A 21419-nucleotide genomic window follows, 5' to 3' on the forward strand; every position below is an offset into this window, starting at 1 on the left:
TTAGTGTAGTCCTAGTCCAAGAGCCAGGCACTGTTACCAATTACATGTGTGTAGGTTATAAAAGAGATATTGCATCTGCTTTGGCTGTAGTTAGAAGTTGAGTTCCTTGTCCTCTGCTCCCAACCCTTAACTTTTTCTGGCAAAAAGGGAGCAAGAAAAATAGTGAAATGTTTGCACTAAAATGTTTTCTCTGAGTGAAACCTGTATCTGGGCTGGGCCAAGCATCTGGAGTCTGATTCATAAAAAAGAATAGGCAGGGAAAAAAGCAAATAAATGCATGAATGAGAAGTTCTTAAAATACAGTTAAGGTATATGTTTGTGAGGAGCCTTGGGCAAACGGATAATGTGGGGAATATACAAGGAGCCCCCCTTTGCCAAAGCCTTGTAGGGAAAGTCAGTTTAAAAACAGTCCCTCTGCTAAACCAAACACAAAGTCTAATGCCAAATGCTAAGCAAAAATACAGTCTCCATTCTTTTAGTTTAATGGTGAATGTTTTGAGCCCCTTCAAAGGGGTTGAAGACATGGCCTGCTGGCAAGAGGGAACATGTATACTCCTTAGGAAAGCACAGTTTTTTCTGGAACTCACATGGAGGAAAGGTCTCTCAATACAGCCCCACATGAGTTCGGGTCTTCAAGGCACAGTCTGCACCAAGGTAGTCTTCACTGCTATGCTGAAAATGTGCCTTCCGACCTTCTTTTCTTCTAGTGAAAATAACATTTTACATCTACTTCACACTAGTGCAAATGTCTGTACAATATGCAAGGGAACCGAAAACCGTGACTGACTGATATGACTCAGCTTTCATGAGAGGCAATTCTGTTAGATGTTTTTTGTGTTGCCCATGTGGTCACCAAATGGTGTTCTGTATTTTTTTTTTACAGAAAGAAGCTGCATAGTTTGCAGTTAGAAAAAAATTGGCACGCAGGAGAACAACCGTACAGCGGGCTGTGTTTTGTCCCCCAGGTCTTTTGTCAGTTTGGCAAAAATCATTTTCCTTTCAAGACTCACCTGTTTTCAAAACTGAGAAACTCTGTGAATTTTCCACTGGGAATGCTGAAATTTTTGCATCCATATAAGAAGTCAGAGAGCTAGAAATGTCTTCAAAGGAAACAGCACTGCAATCCAGAAAGACAAAGTGGTCTAGTCATCCCCTCTGAAACGTGAATCAGCAATAGCTGTTCCAAAATGATCAGCATAGAATCCTCCTCATTCAATCTAACTCTAGAGTCAGATGCTGCCTCAGGGAAAACGGACTTTATAGTGAGATATCTGGGCCCTGAGCCGTATTGGTATAAATGTATGCCTGGAAGTACTGATTCCATTCCTGAGGAAGACTGGGTACAAAAAAATCCTGGAACACTGATCTGCAGAGATGCTGGTTTTCTCTGATAAAAAAAATCCCCAATTTTTGGATGAAAAAAGTAACCCAAAATCCACATTTTTCTGTGATTAAAATGAAACACCACTATTCTATATATATAAAGGGCTTAGTCCATCTGTGTGTGTGTGTGTGTGTGTGTGTGTGTGTCTGTCTATTATGCTCTTGGGGGGTATGGCTCCCAGTGGGGCATGGCTCCAGCCAGTGCTGTGTCAAGAATGATGGGCAAGGCATGGCTCCAGTGGAGCAGGCCAGGAGGAGTGGGCCGGGCAGACATGGAGAGGGGCAGAGCGGGAGTGGCGCGGCATCGGATGTGGAACAGCAGGAGGGGGTGAGGGGCGGCACAGGGCTGGATGCAGAGCGGGGGGGGTGGCATGTGGTACACGGCTGGACATGGAGTGGTGGTAACGCGGGGTGGTGGGTGGTGGTGGAGTCTGCCACGTGCAAGCTCCCCCCTCCCTCCCGCTCTGGGAGGTGGCAACAGCGTGGGGTGGTGGGTGGCAGCGCTCTGCCTCTGCCTGTCCCCCCCCACCGCTCATCATTCTTGACAGGTAATTCACTAGTGTATATATATATTAGTGGAGTTTCATTTTAATCATGGAAATATGTGGATTTGGGGTTACTTTTTTCATCAGAAAGTTGGGGATTTCTTTTTTATCAGAGAAAACCAGGATCCCTGCTGATCTGGCAGATTTATAGATTACTACAAAGATTTTAATTTTGTGCCCATTTGCTTCCTGGTTGCACTCTAGTTTTTGAAACGTTATTTTTTTCTGTATATGCTTTATAATGGCTAAAAATTTCAACCCTATGCCTCAGTTGGGATCATAAATCCCTATTTAAGCATCTATTGATGCTTAATAGGTATACTAGTAGCTTTTACAGAGGTTTTGGGAACTCCAAGTTCCTGCTGAAGTCAATGAAACTTTCAGTCTTTGACAAAGACCATACTAACTTAGGTTTACTGAGAAATGAAGGGCAATTTTACATGTGCTCTGGGGTGGGGGAGACGGCACTTTAATTAGAGAAGTTCTAAGCATTTTTTAAAGTATGCATTCAAAGGAATTGTCTGGTGAGATTTAATGTGCTAATGTAGCCTTGATCAACATTATATTTACTGCATTAAGGGTATCTGTTCAAATGCTTTTCCATGAGGTACCAGGGTCTTGAAGTACACTGGAGCTTCAAGAGAAGCTTAAACAGTTGACTGTCTCATTCCATCTGGTAGTTAGCAGATAAGGAATTTGGTGAGGGGCTTTGCAGGTGCATTTGTGCATGTCCTATAGCTGTGTGTACATATATGTATGTGTATCCTCTCTCTCTCTCTCTCTGTATTCAGGTACCAGTTGATGGTGCTCAAAGATAAATAGTATAGTTGGATTTTTCAGGGCAAATTCAATTTATTGTACATTGCAAATGGGTTTGTCTACTGTGCCTTAGATTAGTTTTTAACAAGCAAATGTTGTATGCCTGAAAACTTAGTTAGAATTTGATGTGCTCTGTTTTGGCAAAATAAGGTGGTGGTTGTCTTTGTGGTAAGGAGATCTGGGATAAGTACAGACAGTCAAAAAGCCTGAGGCTAATTTCATAGATTTCATAGACATTAGGGCTGGAAGGGACCTCGGGAGATCATCGAGTCCAGCTCCCTGCCTAAAGGGCAGGAAGTCAGCTGGGTTCATAGGATCCCAGCAAGATAAGCATCCAATTTACTCGTGAAGGTGTTCAATGTAGGCGCTTGAACCACCTCCGCTGGCAGACTGTTCCAGACCTTGGGAGCTTGGACAGTAAAGAAATTCTTCCTTATGTCCAGCCTGAAACGGTCTTGCAGGAGTTTGTGACCATTCGACCTCGTCATCCCTTGGGGTGCTCTGGTGAACAGACGTTCCCCCAGATCCTGGTGGTCACCCCGATAAACTTGTAGGTGGCCATCAGATCACCCCGAGCCTGCGTTTTTCCAGGCTAAAGAGTCCCATGGCTCTCAGGCTGTCATCGTAAGATCTGTTTTCCTGACCTCTGATCATGCGCGTGGCTCTCCTCTGGACTCTCTCAAGCTTCTCCACATCCTTTTTGAATTGTGGAGCCCAAAACTGGACGCAGTACTCCATCTGCGGCCTCACCAAGGCCGAGTACAAGGGGAGAATGACGTCCCGGGATTTGCTCGAGAAGCATCTATGGATGCACGCCAGCATTTTGGTCGCTTTACTAGCCGCAGCATCGCATTGGAGGCTCATGTTCATCTTGTGGTCAATGATGACCCCCAAGTCTTTTTCTTCTGTAGTGCTAACCAACGTAGCACTGCCAAGCCTATAAGGGTGCTACAGGTTTTTCCTCCCAAGGTGGAGAACCTTGCATTTTTCGGTGTTAAACACCATCAGGTTCTCGTCTGTCCATTTGCTGAGCTTGTCCAGGTCAGCCTGGATCACCCGCCTATCTTCTGGCGTAGATGCTTTGCCCCAAAGTTTGGTGTCATCGGCGAACTTGGCCAGTCCACTCCTAACTCCAATGTCCACATCATTAATGAAGATGTTGAACAGTATGGGTCCCAGGACAGAGCCTTGAGGGACCCCACTGGTCACAGGGCACCACGATGAGTGACTGCCATCAATCACAACCCTCTGGGTCCGACCACGAAGCCAATTTCCCAGCCAGCGGATCGTGGTGGAGCCAAGGCCACAACTGGCCAGTTTGGCCAAGAGGTGATCATGGGATACCAGATCAAAAGCTTTTTTGAAGTCAAGATATATGACATCAATCTCTTCTCCCTTGTCCAAGTGATAGGTCACCTGGTCATAGAAGGAAATGAGGTTGGTCAAACAAGACCTACCTGCAACAAACCCGTGCTGGCTATCCCTTAGGATGTTAGCCTGGGCCAGTCCCTCAAGGATGGCCTCCTTAATAAACTTTTCTAAGATCTTCCCCAGGATAGAAGTCAGGCTAATGGGCCTGTAGTTAGCCGGATCCACTCTCCTCCCTTTCTTGAAGATCGGCACCACGTTGGCCTTCTTCCAGTCTTCGGGCACTACACCAGAGCGCCAGGAGTTTTCAAAGATCCATGCCAGGGGCTGGGCTATGACGCTCGCCAGCTCCTTGAGTACCCTGGGGTGCAGGTTGTCAGGGCCGGCTGACTTGAAGGTATCCAGCTTCTCAAGGTGTTCCTTCACGAGGTCAGCATTGATGGAGGGTAGGGGATCCCCCTCACCCAGATTTCCCTGTCCCATAGCAGGCATGGGCATCCCGTGTGACTGATGAAAGACTGACGCAAAGTACTTATTTAATAGGTTGGCTTTTTCCTGGGCGTGAGTTGTCAGTTGCCCCATCTGGTTTAGCAGGGGTCCAACATTGCCCTTGCTTTTCCTCCGGCTCCCCACATATCTGAAAAAGGACTTTTTGTTGTCCTTGATGCCTGAAGCTAGTTGGAGTTCAGTTGCAGCCTTGGCTTTCCTGGTTTGGTCCCTGCAGGACCGGACCAGTGTGGAGTAATCCTCCTTGGAGGTGAATCCCATCCTCCATCCTTTGTAGGCTTTCCTTTTTAGCCACAGTAGGTCCGCTAGGTCTCTGGAGAGCCAGGGGGGCTGCTGTGCCTTCTTGCTGCCTTTCCTCCATGTTGGAATAGATTTAGCTTTTGCACTGAGGATCGCTTCCTTGAGAAGCAACCGCTCTTCTTGAACTCCCATCTCCCTCAGGTCATGGTCCCTGAGGGCCTGACTGACTAGCCTCTTGAGCTTGTCAAAGTCGGCTTTTCTGAAGTCAAGGACTTCTGCATTGCTGACTGACTTGCCAGCTTTACGGCGGATGGTGAAGGTGATCAGCTCGTGGTCGCTGTCACCCAACTTCCCATCAATCACTAGGTCGCCGATTAGGTCGTCCCCCGTAGCCAGTACCAGGTCAAGCAGCGCTTTGCCTCTCGTTGGCCCATAGACTTCTTGAGTCAGGTAGAGGTCATCCACGCACGAGAGAAAGCTTTGCGCCCGCTCAGATTTAGCTGAGTGATCTTCCCATGAGATGTCCGGGTAATTGAAGTCACCCATGACAACCAAGGTCCTGGAGCAAGCGGCCTCAGTCAGTTCCTGGGCGAACTCCTGGTCAAGCTCGGGACTTTGAGTGGGAAGTCTGTAGTAGACTCCCACCGTTGTGTCCCCTGTGCCGAATTCCCCACAAATTTTTACCCAGAGGGTCTCTAGCTGTCCATGCTGGTCGCCAACATCAGCTTGCAGGGAAATGTAGCTTTCCTTCACATAGAGAGCTACACCCCCGCCCCTTTTGTCAACACGATCCCTCCTGTACAGGGTATAGCCCTCTATTAATTGATTAAATCTTTGCAGATTAGTCTAAACTGTGTAGGCTGAACTGATAAACAAGTGAACAGGCATTCACTTTTGATTCTGGAAATGCAGCCACATGCCTGAAGTGGCCCAGGCCAGAAGCTGGGGGTCACTAGTGCATGCTCCCCTGCTCAGCTGGAGCAGACAGCTTGGGCCAAAGCTAGCCCACTTATGCTGTGAGGGGGGTAGCTTTTGGAGAGGGGGCACAAAGCATCCTGGGATGCTGGAGAAGTGTGAGTTAACTTGAATCTGGAGGGGACATAAGTTCAGTAATTTAAATCAGTTAAGTTTGATACTACACGCATCTGGGTTTGTCTTAAACTGGTTTTGGCTATTTTAAAGGCAGTTTATGTGCACTGAACTTCTGTTGTGTTACAGATCTGAACCAGTTTCCAATCACTTATACCAGTTTATATATAATTTCTGTCCCTAGCCTAGGAGAACAAAATTAGAGAATAAAGCATCACGTATTTTTGAGGCCTTTTCTTTGGATGTGAAATGAGAGTGCAGTGCACACGAGCAGCTATTTACTTGGGTAGACATTCAGGGCACCTATACACATGCATGGATGCTGTTCCAACATGCTGTAATTACAGCACGTCAGAGCAGACTTGATTAATGGAGTCTGTTGAAGTGTGGTAATTACTGTGCTCTAGAAGAATCTAGTGTCATGTGTATCTGTGTCCTCACGCTGAAAAATGGTGGTGGGGGTACTTCAACTAAAGCTCATTCAAAGAGCTTTAGTTAAAGTGTTCCTGCCACCATTTTTCAGCATGGGGATGCTAATACATGTGACTTTCTGGGTGATTTAATTAGGGCGGATCTCAAAGCCACTCTAATTAAAGCACCCCCTCCCCCCCACTCCTGATGCACATGTAAAAATGCTCTTAGGGCATGCAATCCACAGCCCATCAACGTCTGTGGAAACAGTCCCATTGGCTTCAGTTACATTTTGGATTAAGGCTCTGATGTGTGGAATATAAAGGGAATGCTCTGCTCTGTGCATTAACTGGTATATATTATTTTGTTCTGCACATGAGCTCAATATTGACTGAGGTACTTAAATGTGAAAAAAATAATGTCAATGATTTTTAAGCAACAAAACACTTTGTAAGAAAAAAGTGACTTCTGTTTGGTTGTTCCAATGTCCAGATAAGGTCATACTTCTATTGATATCTAGAAGGAATACAGCAAAGAGAATTTTTCATCTTCTTTTCAGAACACACTGTTCATTTGAGGTTTTCAAAAGGCATTCCCAATGTCAGTACCACGGACCTTCATTTTACAAACAGGTAACTGAAGTGCTGGCAGTACTGTACCTAGACTCCTGGCAGCCCTGTGAAAACTTTGCCAGAGATAATGATAAGACTAATTGGACCATGGAAAAAAAATTACCATTTTTGGGCCCCTTTTCTGTCTGGGCCCCAGGCGGCCACCCAGTTTGCCCATGCCTGTGTCCAGGTCTGCATGTTTCATCTATAAAGCAAAGCTGTGGCAGAGTCAAAAATAGAACTCAGATCTTCTGACTTCCAGACTCTATTCATATGCAGGAGCATCCCAGTGCTTCAAAAGACGATGCTGGGAGAAAGCCCCCACAAAAAGGCTTACGTTTATTTGTTGTTTAAGTTCTTTGCTATAGTGGATGAAGACCACATCTTTTTTCTATCTCAGATTTACTCAACGGTGGAAGAAACAAAAACAACAGCAACAAAAAATTATAAAGGCAATGACAATGGAATGGCTGAAAAGAAGATCACATACTCCTCCTTGACCTGAAATCCCACCACTTCAGTCTTATATTTATTTTTCTGCGAAGTATGCTATCTTGACAGCCCTGACATTAAAATATTTTTGTTTCCTTAAATAACTAGCAAATCATAGACTCATAGGTGGTTGCAGCATAAGCTTCCATGATCTACTTCCAGTTTGGCCGAGCTTGTTCAGGAAGGACAATCTCTAGGAAGAATACTCCTACTTATACTGTCTTTTCAGCTATTGTTCAATGAGAGGGACAGTTCTCACACGTAGTAACAACAGTGAGACCTCCCAGTCTCGTATCACTTAGATCACAGGCCACAACTATAAAATAGTTGGTTACTCTTGGCCTGGTTACTCTTGGTTACTCTTGGCCTGGGTTAGGGTCAGTTTGGAGACCTAAAAGCGAAAGCCTGCACTCAAAACTATTTTGAGTTTTTTCAAGCCCTTACAGTATGTACTGGGCCCTTAAATAAGATCAGACATCTTGCTGTTTCATACTCAGTTCAGTGCAAAACAGAGGAATTCTGGGAACTGTATTTTTGAGGTTGTAGCAGGACACCAGGGTGCCTGCTACTAGATAATGGTGTGTAGCAGGGCACTAAGGATCCTGCTACTGATAGTGGTGATATAGGCTTAGCTGCCACTCAATAGGGCAGCACAGCTGTGAGTTGCCAGTTGCTAGGGCAACTAATTGGGTCAGCTGACCACCAGGAGGCAGGGCCTGGCCTTTATAAATAGAGAAGGCTAAAGCCAGAGCCAGTCCCCCTCTGGCAGCTGGAGAAGCAGCAACTCTGCTGTGGAGCAGAGCATGGCACAGCCATCTGACTGAGAGTACATGATGAGATGGGGGGAGAGAACCCTGACAGGAGTGTACGTTTTAGCCGGTAGGCTTATTGTTATGTTACAGCTGTGTGGCTTGTGGTTCTGTTTAGTTATTGTTACACTGGAGGACTGGGCGAGGCTGTAGGGGTGGAGGAGGCCTCATCAGGAGCTCCCCAGTAAAGTGGGGGTGTTCCTGGCACCCCTGAGGGTGCTATGTTGTGGGGGTGTCCCAACCCCAGCCTAGTGTGGGCAGCTTTGGGAAGAGCTTGGTAGAGGCAGAAGCCCAGTAGGGTGCAGGCCCAGGAAGGCGGGTCTGAGAGTGGGGGGGATCCCGCCCCCAGCCCAGTGGGGCAATATTGGGACGGGTCCCAATTGGGAACCCCAAATGGGAAGAGCCCCAGTGGGGCATAGACCTGAGAAGGTGGGTCTGGGGGGCCAGGTGAGGCTAAGGCCACCTGAGCCCCAACCTTGGGAAACCCGAGTTGGGCAGAGAAGGCCCCAATGGGGGCAGGCACGTGAGAGGCAGAAGCCCAGAAGGGTGCAGGCTCAGGAAGGCGGGTCTGAGAGTGGGGGGATCCTGCCCCCAGCCCAGTGGGGTGATATTGGGATGGGCCCTAATTGGGAAGAGCCCCAGTGGGGCATAGACCTGAGAAGAGGCGGGTCTGGGGCCAGGTGAGGCTGAGGCAGCCTGAGCCCCAATCTTGGGAAGCCTGAGGTGGGCACAGAAGGCCCCAGGGCGGGCGATGAGCGCGAGCAAGGGCCCAGTGTGGGCAGGGAAGCACGTGAGGTGCAAGTACATTGAGCAGGCCCTGGGAGAGGGCACGTATATTGGACATTGGGCAGGCCCAGTGGGGCACTGCCTGTGAAAGGGAAGCCCCGGAATCATGGTATAGCAAGACCGGCCCCATGCCAAGGGGGCAAGAAGGCAGCCTCCCATTAATAATAATAAGATCAAAGATGTGGTGGGTGAGATAGAGGGTGCGTTCAGGACCCAGACTTGGCACGGTAGGCAAGGGCGCTAGGGGAGGTCACGGCGGTGCTAGGGACCGTCCTGCCACAGAGGTGTGTGAACTTTTGGCTCAACAGTAAAGTATTCTGGGAAGCTTATAAGAAAGCAGCCTACAGGGTTTAGCCAATAACTATGACTATGAGAGGGTTAACACAGGAGTCTGCCATCTTGGAAGCTGCATGGCATGCAGTGTCTCCAGACTTCTTTTCTAGTGAAGAAAATGCTTCCCCACTTAAAACACACCCTCCCACTATTGTGGGGGAAAAGGAACATGTTATACATGAGAAAACACAACATATTAATTAACTCATTCATTGCCATTGCAAGGGCTTTGAGCATTTACCATGTCTTACTCTATATCTGTGGCACAGACTTTAACGTTTTTCCAGATTAAAATATTCTGCATTTTAGAGAATTAGGGTTCTCCTTAGAGGTCCCTGATGTAAGGTCAGACTGGATGATCTAATGATCATTTCTGGACTTATTTTTTATGAAATCAGGCCTCTGCATCAGACACAGAACAAAGTACTTTGTTCTTAAGAGAATTCAGTTGCTGCCTATTACTATCTGTCACTAAGCAGCTAATAAAATTAGTAACATACATGAATGGGACAGCTAATTCATACTGTACTCATTCTCGGACTGTATCAGCTACAGTGGTTCCGTAACAGATTTTCAGAAGAACAGTTTGGTCAAAAAGTCTGCTTTGCTTCTTACAGTGGTCTAAGAACTTAGCTTTGAAAAAGATAAAGTTTGTTCTGTAATTTAAGTATAACGGTCAGCTGCCCTTTTCACACTGTAGCATTTCATCTTACTAGCTTTTTATGGAGCCTGTTGATTAATGAACGGATGGAATTCTATAACATCAGCTTATATGATAGTTCGGCTTGCCAGGTCCCCCTTTCCTTTTCCCTTCCACAAAATGATGCGTTCTAGACTCACAATCTGTTGCCCTTCTTATTATCCCCTTGGGCTAATTTGTCCTTACTTTCAACTTATATGCAAATTGTTGTTCCTCCTCCCAGGGTAATTAACATATTTACTGGCATGCTACATGCACCTATTCCCTCAAAATTAGTCTCCCAAAATTGAGGTGGATGTCCTAAGTGGAAAAGCTGATTTGGAGACACTGTGCAAGCCATGCAACTGCCAAGATGGCTGCCACTTGTGTTGGGCTCAGCAAGCTGATGGGAGAGGCTTTTGGCTGACCACTGTAGCTGGTACCTGAAGAAATAAGTGATCTTCTGGTAGTATCTTGATGAAGCTTGTGGTGTGTTAATCATGCTTTATTTCCAGAACTTACGTAAAGAACTATTTACCTTAAAGAAGTAGCAGCCTTGCTACTGCCTTCTTAGGACCTGGGGTCTAACTTTATATGACATAGAGTTCCTCCTGGAACCTCTTGGTGCCATACTTCCTGGACATTGTACGCTCCTAAAAGGACTTGCCTTGTGACATCGTTGGGCATGACTCTGGAAGACTTTTCCAAAAACAAAGCATATATTTTATTGGAGGCATGCTGTATGTGAGAAAATAGGTATGGCCTGATGGTCCCACATGTGAACCAGATCTCATGTTATAGGGGAAAGCAAAAACCTAGGAAGGTCCATGCCTGTCTGGGTAGGGGAAAATTCCTTCCTGGCACCAACAGTGGTAATCAATATGACCCTAATTATATGAACAAGATGAGCCGAGCCTGTCAAGTGCTTGAGAGGATTTTCAATACAATCTCACAGCACTGGTCAACTCTTTCTGCAGGTATAGCCAATCTTTGGCATTTAGAGAAAGGTGATAACAACTCAGAAGCTAAATTATTCATTACTGGGGGCTGGGAAGAAGTGTGTTCTTGGGGGAAGTGTCCCTTCACCATCCCTGTAGGTTCTTAGCTGAAGGCCAGATGCATGAGATATAATTATTATTGATGTTATTATTTACGTTAATTCACAATTCATAAATACAATTCACAGTTTAAAAAATCTTTGTTGAAGGCTTGTCAAGTGGCTTGGTTAGGTTTTCTTGCTGGGCCTCTCTCACAGGTCCTCAATAACAGGATAAGGCAGAAGCAGCATGCTCACTAGAGCTAGTCAAATATTTTTCAAGGAAAACTGGGTTTGCCCACTACATGATTCATTTATTTATTTGCAAAAAGCATCAGTTTTCTGTGGAAATATATCTTATTTTGTCAGGAAACAAAATACTTTGACTGAAACCTGACATATTTCAGCCTAAAAAGAAGATATTTTGATGTGAAAATCCTGCTGGAGTGTTTTGTGGGAGTTGTAGCTTGGTTGCCTCATGACTCTGTTCTCTTTGATGGACCAGGCTGTCTGCCTTAATTTCACCTGCCACTAAGACAGCAGAGCCAGGGACTCCTATTAATTACTACCTCACATCTCTAAGAAGGGAGACTGCAATGCATTATGAGAGATGAAGTCATGTCATAAGGCAGCCTGGTTTACGAAGGAGAAAGACCATAAGATATCCAAACTGCAACTCCCACAATGCACTACAGCAGCATTTTAAATTGTTTTCACATATTTTTGTCCCAGTGTTCTTTGTATTTGATTTTTTTTTTTTTTTTACTCCTACAGCATTGTTCTTTTCACTGCCTCCCCTGCCAATTATCTTGACCAGCTGCCTTTTGATGTAATGGAGTGCCTGATACTACTTAGCATTAATCCCAATACAATCCTGCTGATTGAGGACCTGTATAATTAGAAGGGAATCCTGTCTCTTCTTTATTTGGATTGTGCCTCAAAACCCTTAGTATGCAGTGGTAAGTGTACTAAAAGAGAGGTGAAACATGTTGATCATTAATGCCTGTAGTAAAGCATGGGAAATCGCTTTTAAAAGGAGTGAAATGGCATAATATAATATGCATATACTTAGTTCAGTAAATTGTGCTAGGAGGAAAAATGTTGCCATTTTTGGACACTATGCAATATGCCATTATCATATACTAGTGAACTGTCCATCAAGAATGACCCTAACTCAACCTAACTACCCCCCACACTGCTGCCACCTCCCAGGAGCGGGGGTGGGGTGGGGGAAAGCTTGCCTTGCTATCCCCTCTGTCCCTCTCTGCCAGCACCCTGCACTGCCTTCACCTCCAAGTAGTAGGGCTGGGAGTGGTGCTGGCCAGTGGTGCTGGCCTTGCCCCCTCTGCTCCATCCCCTCTGTCCCCACTGTCATGGCAGCACTTTACTGTGCCGCCACCACCGCCTCCTGCCCTTAACACTCTTGGAGCACTCTGATTGGTTGTTTCAGTAACCAATCAGAGTGCTCCAAGAGTGTTACGGTCAGACAGACAGATGGATTAAACCCTTTGTTTTACAGGCAGTTCTCGACTTATGAGTGTTCAAGTTACGACAAATGGCACTTATGACCTTTGTAAATTACAACACTGTTTTGAGGTTCCAAAGGGTTTCAACTTTACAGTTGCTAAGTCTGTTGTGGTGGGGTGTGGTGCAGGGCAGATCAATGCCCCTGTGGTGAGAGAGGGATTTGAGCTGGGCATGAACAACACGTGCCCTTAGAGGCTAGGGGGGGAGGTTGGTGCTGACAGCAGGACTGCGGTGGTGGGAGCGCTGTGGTGGTAAGCCAGGAGTTCCCATTGACACTGTGGGCGCTGTTGGTGGAGGGGAGGGACGGCTCCCACTGACCAGGGGTCAGTGACCAGCCACTGATGTGGCCGGCAGTGTCGGCAGCAGCCAGTGTTGATCACTGACCACCCACAGATGCTGCCAGCAGTGTTGGTAACGAGGGTGGGGTGGTGAGCGGCGACTGCCTGCAGGTTCCACTAACAGGGTTGGCACGCCTTTTCATAGGGGGTGCACTGCCACGCTCAGGTGGTGTGTGTGTGCACCCCTATGCATCTCCAATGGGGCTGAGACAGGGGCAGCCCAGTGAGTGGGGGGGCACAGGGAGGGTGTGGGGTGGCTCCCACCACTGTGCGCTGCCAGTTTGGGATGGCATGGTGGGGTGTGTGCCCCTGGATCTCTGCTGGGTGGGTGGGGCTGGGGTTGCACCCGGCTGCACGGCAGCAGAAGGTACTAGGAGAAGGGGCTGTACCCGCCTGCCATTCGCCCAGCTAGAGCAGGGAGGAGCTGCTGCACTGCCTCTGGATAAGTGGTGCACAGCAGCTGGAGCCGCCGCAGCCACCCTGCACCTCCTGGGCCCACCCCAGTTGGGTGAGCAGTGGCAGGACATGGGGGTTGGTGTGCCCCTGGATCTGCATGGGGCGGGTAGGGACTACATCAGGTTGTGATCCAGGTGGGTGATGGGGGCTATGGGGAATTTTAGGGTGGCTGCAGTCCTCCCATAGCCCCCGCTCTGCTGACCACCACGTACAGATCTGGGGGCACACTTCCCCCCCCCCCACTGCCGCCACTCACCCAACTGGGGTGGGGTGAGATGAAGCCATGGCTCATCTGGGAGGTGTGGGAAGGCCAGGGTGGCTCCAGCTGCTGCTTGCCACTTGTCCATAGGCAACACAGCTGCTCTGTCCTGCCCCAGCTGGATGAGTGGCAGGAGGGAATAGCCCTCACTCCCAGTGCCTTCTGCTGCTGGCCCAGAGAGCAGCCTGGTGCAGCCCCGGTCCTGCCCAACCCGTGCATATCTGGATTCACATGCCCCCCCCCCCCCCATGCCCTCCCAGACCAGCAGTGAGAGCAGTGGCAAGAGGTGCTGGATGAGCTGCCAGATATGCAGCTCCTGGACTGGTGGCCTGCAGTGGCAGGAGCTGTCCACCCCCTCCTTGCACCCCACCAGATCATCTAGGCAGCTTTTGCCCCAGCCCCTGTCCTTGCCCCAGCCTCAATCCCTCCCTTGCTGCAGGGGCATTGATCTACGCCCCCACCCACCACAACAGACTTACCAGCTGGAGGCAGCTGTGTCAACTGTGGTAAAGGAACCAATCCCCCATTTATAACATTGTTTCTATGGGAAAACTGTTCTGACTTAATGATTTTTCAACTTAAGACACAGTTTTCAGGAACCAATTGCATTGTAAGTTTGAGGACTACCTTTATTAGAACTGTGGGACATAACTTCAAAGCAACTCCATTGTGTAAGAGTACTTTCCTTGTTAGTTTCTGATTGTTAATGACTCTCTACAATGCTCTTTCTAGGAACTTTTCCCTGGACATCGTTAAGGTCTGTCCTTTAAACCTGGCAGAGCCAAGCACCTGCAGCCATTTTGTGGCTCCCTTAGCTGTATCTCCTTTGCACAGTGTCCAGGAGTTGCCCAGACTGGGAGACCCTGAGAAGCCCTTTACACCAGAGCCAGGGGGGTGGAGCGAGCACTTACCCGCTATAGGTCCCTGGACAGCCTGGCCCGCTTAAAGGACTGGCCAGAGTCAAGCCCGGGGAGGAGGGCTGCGGGACTGGAAGCGCCGGGACAGACGGCGGCGGCCGGCAGGAGAGCTGCGGGACCGGAAGCGCCAGGACAGATGGCGGCAGCCGGCAGGAGAGTGGTGGGACCGGAAGCACTGGGATGGACGTCAGTGGCCGGCAGGAGAGCGGAGGGGTGGATCCATGCTGCCTGGCACGGCACCTGGACATTCTGGGGCAGCGATAAGGCACCCCGGCGGCAAAGTACGGAAGAGCCGGGGTCCAGCGGAGAGACGGCTGTCGAGGGGGTGCAAGGGCACCAGGTTCCAGTGGGGGAAGGGCAGAGGAGAGCCTTGGAACCCACCGAGGTGCCAGGACCCCAGACGGAGACTCAGCCAAGAGAGGACGGAGAAGGGGCACGAGGCCCTTCACTCGAAGAGGTGCAAGCGGCAGGATCAGACTTGGAGGAGGAGGCGGGCAGAACTCCTCGCACAAAGACCGGAAGCCTCTGGGGCGTCGTTGCCCAACACTTCTGGTAGGATCAGATTGACTTTGACTTATAGAGTGGGCAGGACGTTATACGGAGGCACAGGTGAGGGTGTAGGGGTGGAGGAGCCCTCAATAAGCGTGGGGACCACCAGTCCCAATTTTGGACAATCTGGTATGCGCCGTACACAAGTCCACTGAACCATGGAAAACATCAAAGTCGTGGCAGGCGAGCTTGGCGTGTGTGGATTGAGAAGGAGGAGGGACTGGTTAGGAAAATAATGGACCTATGAGTAACACGGCCAGACGATAGATAGACTCATTCACAACTGGTGCATTGGCCGGGAAAAAGGCTTGTTGTCTTGGCAGCGGCCTCCCTGACGCTGTTAGTAGGGGCCAATGGAGCACCATCTGAGTTTAGCGGGGACAGAGACTTTGCAGCAGGTCATGAGCCTGCTGGTACAGGTTCAACAGCAGCAACAGGCCATGTGCCAGATGCTGCTGCAAGAGCATATGTTGCAGCAGCAGCTGTGGGCCCACAAGGGGTTCGGTGAGTGCCGGATGCCCAAAATGACAAAGGAGGATGACCCAGAGGCCTTCTTAGAAATATTCGAACGAGCAGCATTAGCAGCAGGAATTGAAAAAACTAAATGGGTGGGCCAACTGGGCACTTTGCTAATAGGTCAAGCACAGATGGCCTATAGGGAGATGTCACAGACGGAGGCACTGGACTATGATAGAGTGAAAGCGGAGATATTACACCGACTAGAAATTACGCTGGAAAAACATCGCCAAGCCTTCCGAGCAAAGAAGGCAGGGGAGAAGAGGTCCCCACGTGCGTTGTGGCAAGGCTTGGCAGACCTCCTGAACAAATGGCTTAGGCCGGAGTTGTTGTCTAAAGAGCAAATTTATGATCAAATCCTCCTCGAACAATTCATTAACGACCTGTAGGAGGATACTCAAAAGTGGGTAAAGTGCCACTGTCCCACAACATCGAGAGAGGCTTTACAGCTAGCTGAACAATTTGATGTAGCTTAGGGTGAGCCTAGGCATACAAAAGCCATGAAGGGAATGGAGGCCTCTGTGAGCAGGAGCACAGACTTTAAAGTGGGGAGGAAGAAGACCCCATACAGTTTAGCCTGTTTTACATGCAGGCAAAAGGGACACATGGCTAGGGATTGCCCTGGGGGGGCGTCTAATTGGCCTCGCTAAGGAACCCCGTATGTCGGAAGGGTGAGCAGGACAGGGACTTCCCTTAGGGGTTGAGTCCCATGGAGTGTGGGATAGGTGGCCAGGGACAAGACCTCGTACAGCCGTTGCCACAGGTACAGGCGTGGGTGGAAGAAGTGCAGGTTCTGGCAGCAGTAGATACGGGGTGCGCAGAGTCTTTGATTCGGCCCTCTCTGATCTGGTGGGAGAAGGCACCCTGGTGTCCCGGGGTGAACATGATTTGTCTACTTAGGCAAAAGAGTTACGTAGAGTGGCGATTGTTGACAGTACGGGTGCAGGGCATTCAGCGGAGCCTACCCATAGGCCTCAGAGAAGAGATACTGTACCCAATGATCTTAGGCAGAGACTGGCCAGAGATATTTGACCTGATAGTGATGCAACAAGAGACGGGAAAACTTAGGGACGGGCTAGTGGGCGCTGCAGATGACGGACCGAGGCATCTGGTGCTAGAAGAGGCGGCTCCAGGCAGCCGATTCCAGGCAGCCCAAGAGGCCGATCCAGAACTACAGCCATTTCGGGAGATAGAGGCAGCAGATGACAGGGTCCAGGTAAGGCATGCCAAACGTGGTGGGACACTCCCCAGGGTAGAACTCCAGAATGGCCTGTTGTATAGGATCCGATGGGGTGAGTCTGAGGGGAAGGAAATAGCACAGCTAATGATTCCCCTGATGTATCGGGAACAGCTGTTATGGTTAGCCCATAAGAACCCACTGGCCGGGCACTTAAGTAAGAATAAGACCGAGGCACGGTTGACCCGGTGGTGTTTTTGGCCACATTTGTATGAAGATGTGGAAAAGTATTGTCAAACCTGTAAAAAGTGCCAAAGGGTGAGCACCCATAAACCTCCTAAGGTGCCATTGATATCAATGCCCATGATAAAAGAACCTTTTGCGAAGATAGCCTTAGATGTAGTGGGACCGCTACCCCGAGGGGTGGCAGGCCATCAGTACATATTGGTCCTCATTGATTACGCGACCAGGTTTCCAGACGCCGTACCTTTTGAGAACCGTTACAGCCCCTAAAATTGCTGAGATACTGATGCAGTGGGTATCTAGGTTCGGGATTCCCCGGGAGATCGTCACAGATCAGGGGGCTAATTTCATGTCAGCCGTATTCGAGGCACTGTGTAAAGTACTGCGGATATGTCATCTAAGAACAGCAGTATATCATCCGCAGGCTAATGGTTTGGTTGAGCGATTTAACGGCACTCTAAAGGGCATGTTGAGGAAATGTACCCAGGAAGAGCCAAGAAAGTGGAGCTCAATGATTCCTCCTCTCTTGTTTGCTGTGAGGGATGCCCCACAGGCCTCAATGGGATATTCCCCCTTTGGGTTAGTCTTCGGACACCGGCCCTGAAGTTTGTTAGACTTCTAACGAGAAGGTTGGGAGGCAGACCCTAGCCCAGGTCGGAGGGTACAGGAGCTAGTACGGGATCTCTGGGACTGGCTGCAGACAGTACGGGAGATAGCTCAAGACAGGTTGGGACAGGCGCAAGTTAAGCAGAAAAAGAGGTATGACACATCCACGCAAGAGAGGGAGCTTGTAGTCGGGCAAAAGGTACTTGTACTGTTGCCAGATGCCACGAGTAAATTCCTGATGCAATGGCAAGGCCTGTTTGAGATCATGAGACAGGTAGGACCAGTGGATTATGAGGTAAGGCGCCCGGGAGCCCGTCGAGAGAGGCAAGTTTACCATGTCAATCTATTAAAAGAATGGCATGAGCCGGAGGGCCTCCTTGTGTCTCCGGATCCCGAGAGGGAGGGATGGGAAAATGGCCTGGAGGGTCAACCAGGATGTCAAAAGAACAAAAAAGAGGTACAGCTAGGGGAACAGTTGAAAATGGCACAACGCCAACAACTGGAGAGGGTAGTGAAAGAATTCCGAGATGTTTTTTCAGACCTGCCTGGAAGAGCCCACGGGGTGGAACATAAAATTATCACAGGTGAGGGTCAGGTAGTAAGCGAAAGATGGTGGCGCATCCCTTATTACAAATGCCAACAGATTAAGAAGGAGCTAGAACAGATGCTAGAACAAGGAGTTATAACACCCTCCCGTAGTCCTTGGTGCAGTCCTTTGGTGCCAGTAGAGAAGCTGGATGGCTCTCTGAGAATCTGCATGGACTTTAGAAAACTCAATGCCTTTACCCGGTTCGACGTGTTTCCCATGCCACAAGTGAACGACTTAGTGGAGCGCATCGGCCACGCGCAGTTTATTTCGACTTTAGATTTGTCCAAGAGTTACTGGCAAATTCCTCTACGCCAGCAGGATCAGCAGAAACCAGCTTTTGGCACCCCTTGGGGGCTGTTTGAATTTAAAAGAATGCCCTTTGGACTTAATGGGGCGGCAGCTACATTCCAGAGACTAATGGACTGGGTGCTTGCACCACATCAAGGGTATGCGGCCGCCTACTTGGATGATATTGTCATCTATACTGATACATGGGAGTGACATTTACAGGCACTCCGGGCTGTCTTGCTGGAACTAAGGCAGGTGGGCCTGACAGCCAACCCAGGCAAATGCTCTCTGGCCCGACACGAGATGAAATATTTAGGGTTCCTGGTTGGGCAGGGACGAGTACGTCCATTGGTAGACAAAGTCGTGGCTATTAAGAGCTATAAACTCCCACTTACCAAAAAGCACATGTGGGCATTTCTGGGTTTAACAGGCTATTATAGGCAATTTATTCCCAAATTTGCAGAATTATCCAGGCCACTGGTGGAGGCTACGAAGGGCCCAAGGAGAGGGACGGTTGAATGGAATGAGGAATGACAAAGGGCGTTCGAAGAGCTAAAGATGGCCCTGTCCCAAGAAGTACTACACATGCCCAATTTTGCTGCCTCATTCACCTTGCAGACGGATGCCTCCGCATATGCCTTGGGTGCGGTATTGTCCCAAGAGGTGGACGGACTGGAACGACCAGTGGCGTATGCCAGCAGGAAGCTGAATCAGCAGGAAATAAGGTATTCCACTATTGAGAGGGAATGTCTGGCAATCTGGTGGGTGGTCGGCTACTTCAGATATTATTTGCTAGGGAGAGAGTTTAAGTTGGTCACAGACCATGCCCCTCTGAAATGGCTTCATACAGCCAAGACTGATAATGCCTGGATAATGTGTTGGGCATTAGCCCTACAACCCTTCCGCTTTCAGGTAGTATATAAGCCGGGGAAGCTGAATGTTGTGGCCGACTTCCTGTCAAGGTGTGGCGAGAGAGGCCACAGGGTGGCAGGGGTGGAAGAGCAAAATGCAAGAGCGCTAGGTAGCGTCTTGAGGGGCGGGAAGTGTCTGGGAGTTGGCCAGACTGGGAGACCCCGAGAAGCCCTTTACCCCAGAGCCAGGGGGGCAGAGCGAGCACTTACTCGCTATAGGTCCCCGGACGGCCCGGCCCGCTTAAAGGATGGGCCAGAGTCAATCCCGGGAAGGAGAGCGGCGGGACTGGAGGCGCCGGGGCGGAGGTCGGCGGCCGGCAGGAGAGCGGCGGGACCGGAGGCGCCGGGGCGGAGGTCGGGAGAGCGAAAGGGCAGATCCATGCTGCCTGGCACGGCACTCGGATGTTCTGGGGCAGTGGTAAGGCACCCCGGGGGCAAACCACGGAAGAGCCGGGGTCCAGCAGAGAGATGGCTGTTGAGGGGGTGCAAGGGCACCTGGTTCTGGCGGGGGAAGGGCAGAGGAGAGCCTTGGAACCCACCGAGGTGCCAGGACCCCAGATGGCGACTCAGCCAAGAGAGGACGGAGGAGGGGCATGAGGCCCTCACTCGAAGAGGCACAAGTGGCAGGATCAGACTTGGAGGAGGAGACGGGCGGAACTCCTTGCACGAAGACTGGAAGCCTCTGGGGCGTTGTTCCCTAACACTTCTGGTAGGATCAGATTTGACTTAGAGTGGGCAGGACATTATACGGAGGCACGGGCAAGGGTGTAGGGGTGGAGGAGCCTTCTAAGTGCAGGGACCACCAGTCCCAATTTTGGACAATCTGGTACGCGCCATACACATGTCCACTGAACCGTGGAAAACATAAAAGTTGTGGCAGGCGAGCTCGGCGCATGAGGACTGAGGAGGAGGGACTGGCTAGGAAAATGTTACTATGAGTAACACAGCCAGACGATCGATAGACTGCATCCACAGATGCATCTTGAGCAGGTCCATGGAGGTGATTCTACCCCTCTATGCGGCCCTGGTCAGGCTGCAGCTTGAGTATTGTGTCCAGTTCTGGGCGCCGCACTTCAAGAGGGATGTCAACAGCAAGGAGAGGGTCCAGAGGAGGGCCACCCGCATGATCAGGGGGCAGCAGGGCAGGCCCTATGAGGACAGGCTGCAGGACCTGAACCTGTTCAGCCTCCAAAAGAGAAGGCTGAGGGGGGATCTTGTGGCCTGTTATAAACTAGTCAGGGGGGATCAGCAGGCATTGGGGAAGTCACTGTTTTCCCGAGCACCACCAGGAGTGACCAGGAATAACGGTCACAAGCTGGCAGAGGGTAGGTTTAGGTTAGATATCAGGAGACACTACTTCACAGTCAGAGCGGCTAGGGTCTGGAACCAGCTTCCAAGAGAAGTGGTGCTGGCTCCTACCCTGGGGGTGTTTAAGAGGAGGTTAGCTGAACATCTTGCTGGGGTCATTTGACCCCAGTAATCTTTCCTGCCATGGCAGGGGGTCGGACTAGATGATCTGCTCAGGTCCCTTCCGACCCTACAAACTATGAAACTCATTCACACACAGCTGGTAAATACTTGGTGGCTCTCTTGGTTCCCCTTTCTAGAGGTAGAGGCCATGGCACATTTGCCCATACAGGATGCAGCAATGGACACGGAAGTGAGGATATGATAACTAATTTATGTGCAAAGGGTTTGCATTTCTGAGCAGGCCACACTGCTTTTTGTCTGGCTATGTTGTGCAAAAAGGCATGTCTCTGAGAGTCCTTACCCTTGTTGCTATAAAAACTGTCATTTAGATTTTATGATGCTGGTGAGTCTCCACGGATCTAAAAACAAACTTGGCAGCTCCATGACTTTTTTTTTCCCCCCCCCCACCAGAATATTTTAAAATTCCTATGTGCAAATCCCTGCATTTTAGAGCATCACCATCTC

The 21419-nt window shown here is 49.6% G+C and overlaps 2 long non-coding RNA genes across 3 annotated transcripts in view; both read left to right on the plus strand.

Annotated features, from left to right (window-relative positions):
- Positions 1-21419, plus strand: part of LOC149875030 (uncharacterized) — a 115978-nt gene that overhangs the window by 11006 nt on the left and 83553 nt on the right. Inside the window, exons 2-3 of one of the 2 annotated variants that reach the window (XR_016440003.1) lie at positions 11883-12067; positions 14421-14823. This is a non-coding gene — a long non-coding RNA (uncharacterized LOC149875030). Of the gene's footprint in view, positions 1-11882; positions 12068-14420; positions 14824-21419 lie in introns of those variants that run through there. The other variant, XR_016440002.1, reaches the window with a different exon arrangement.
- LOC149875031 (uncharacterized) overlaps positions 14950-21419 on the plus strand; it is an 82826-nt gene continuing 76356 nt past the window's right edge. Inside the window, exons 1-2 of the long non-coding RNA XR_016440001.1 lie at positions 14950-15157; positions 19037-19298. This is a non-coding gene — a long non-coding RNA (uncharacterized LOC149875031). The remainder of the gene's footprint in view (positions 15158-19036; positions 19299-21419) is intronic.

Source organism: Crocodylus siamensis, chromosome 1, assembly GCF_052110815.1.
Source record: "Crocodylus siamensis isolate JL-2025a chromosome 1, ASM5211081v1, whole genome shotgun sequence".
NCBI lineage: Eukaryota > Metazoa > Chordata > Crocodylia > Crocodylidae > Crocodylus > Crocodylus siamensis.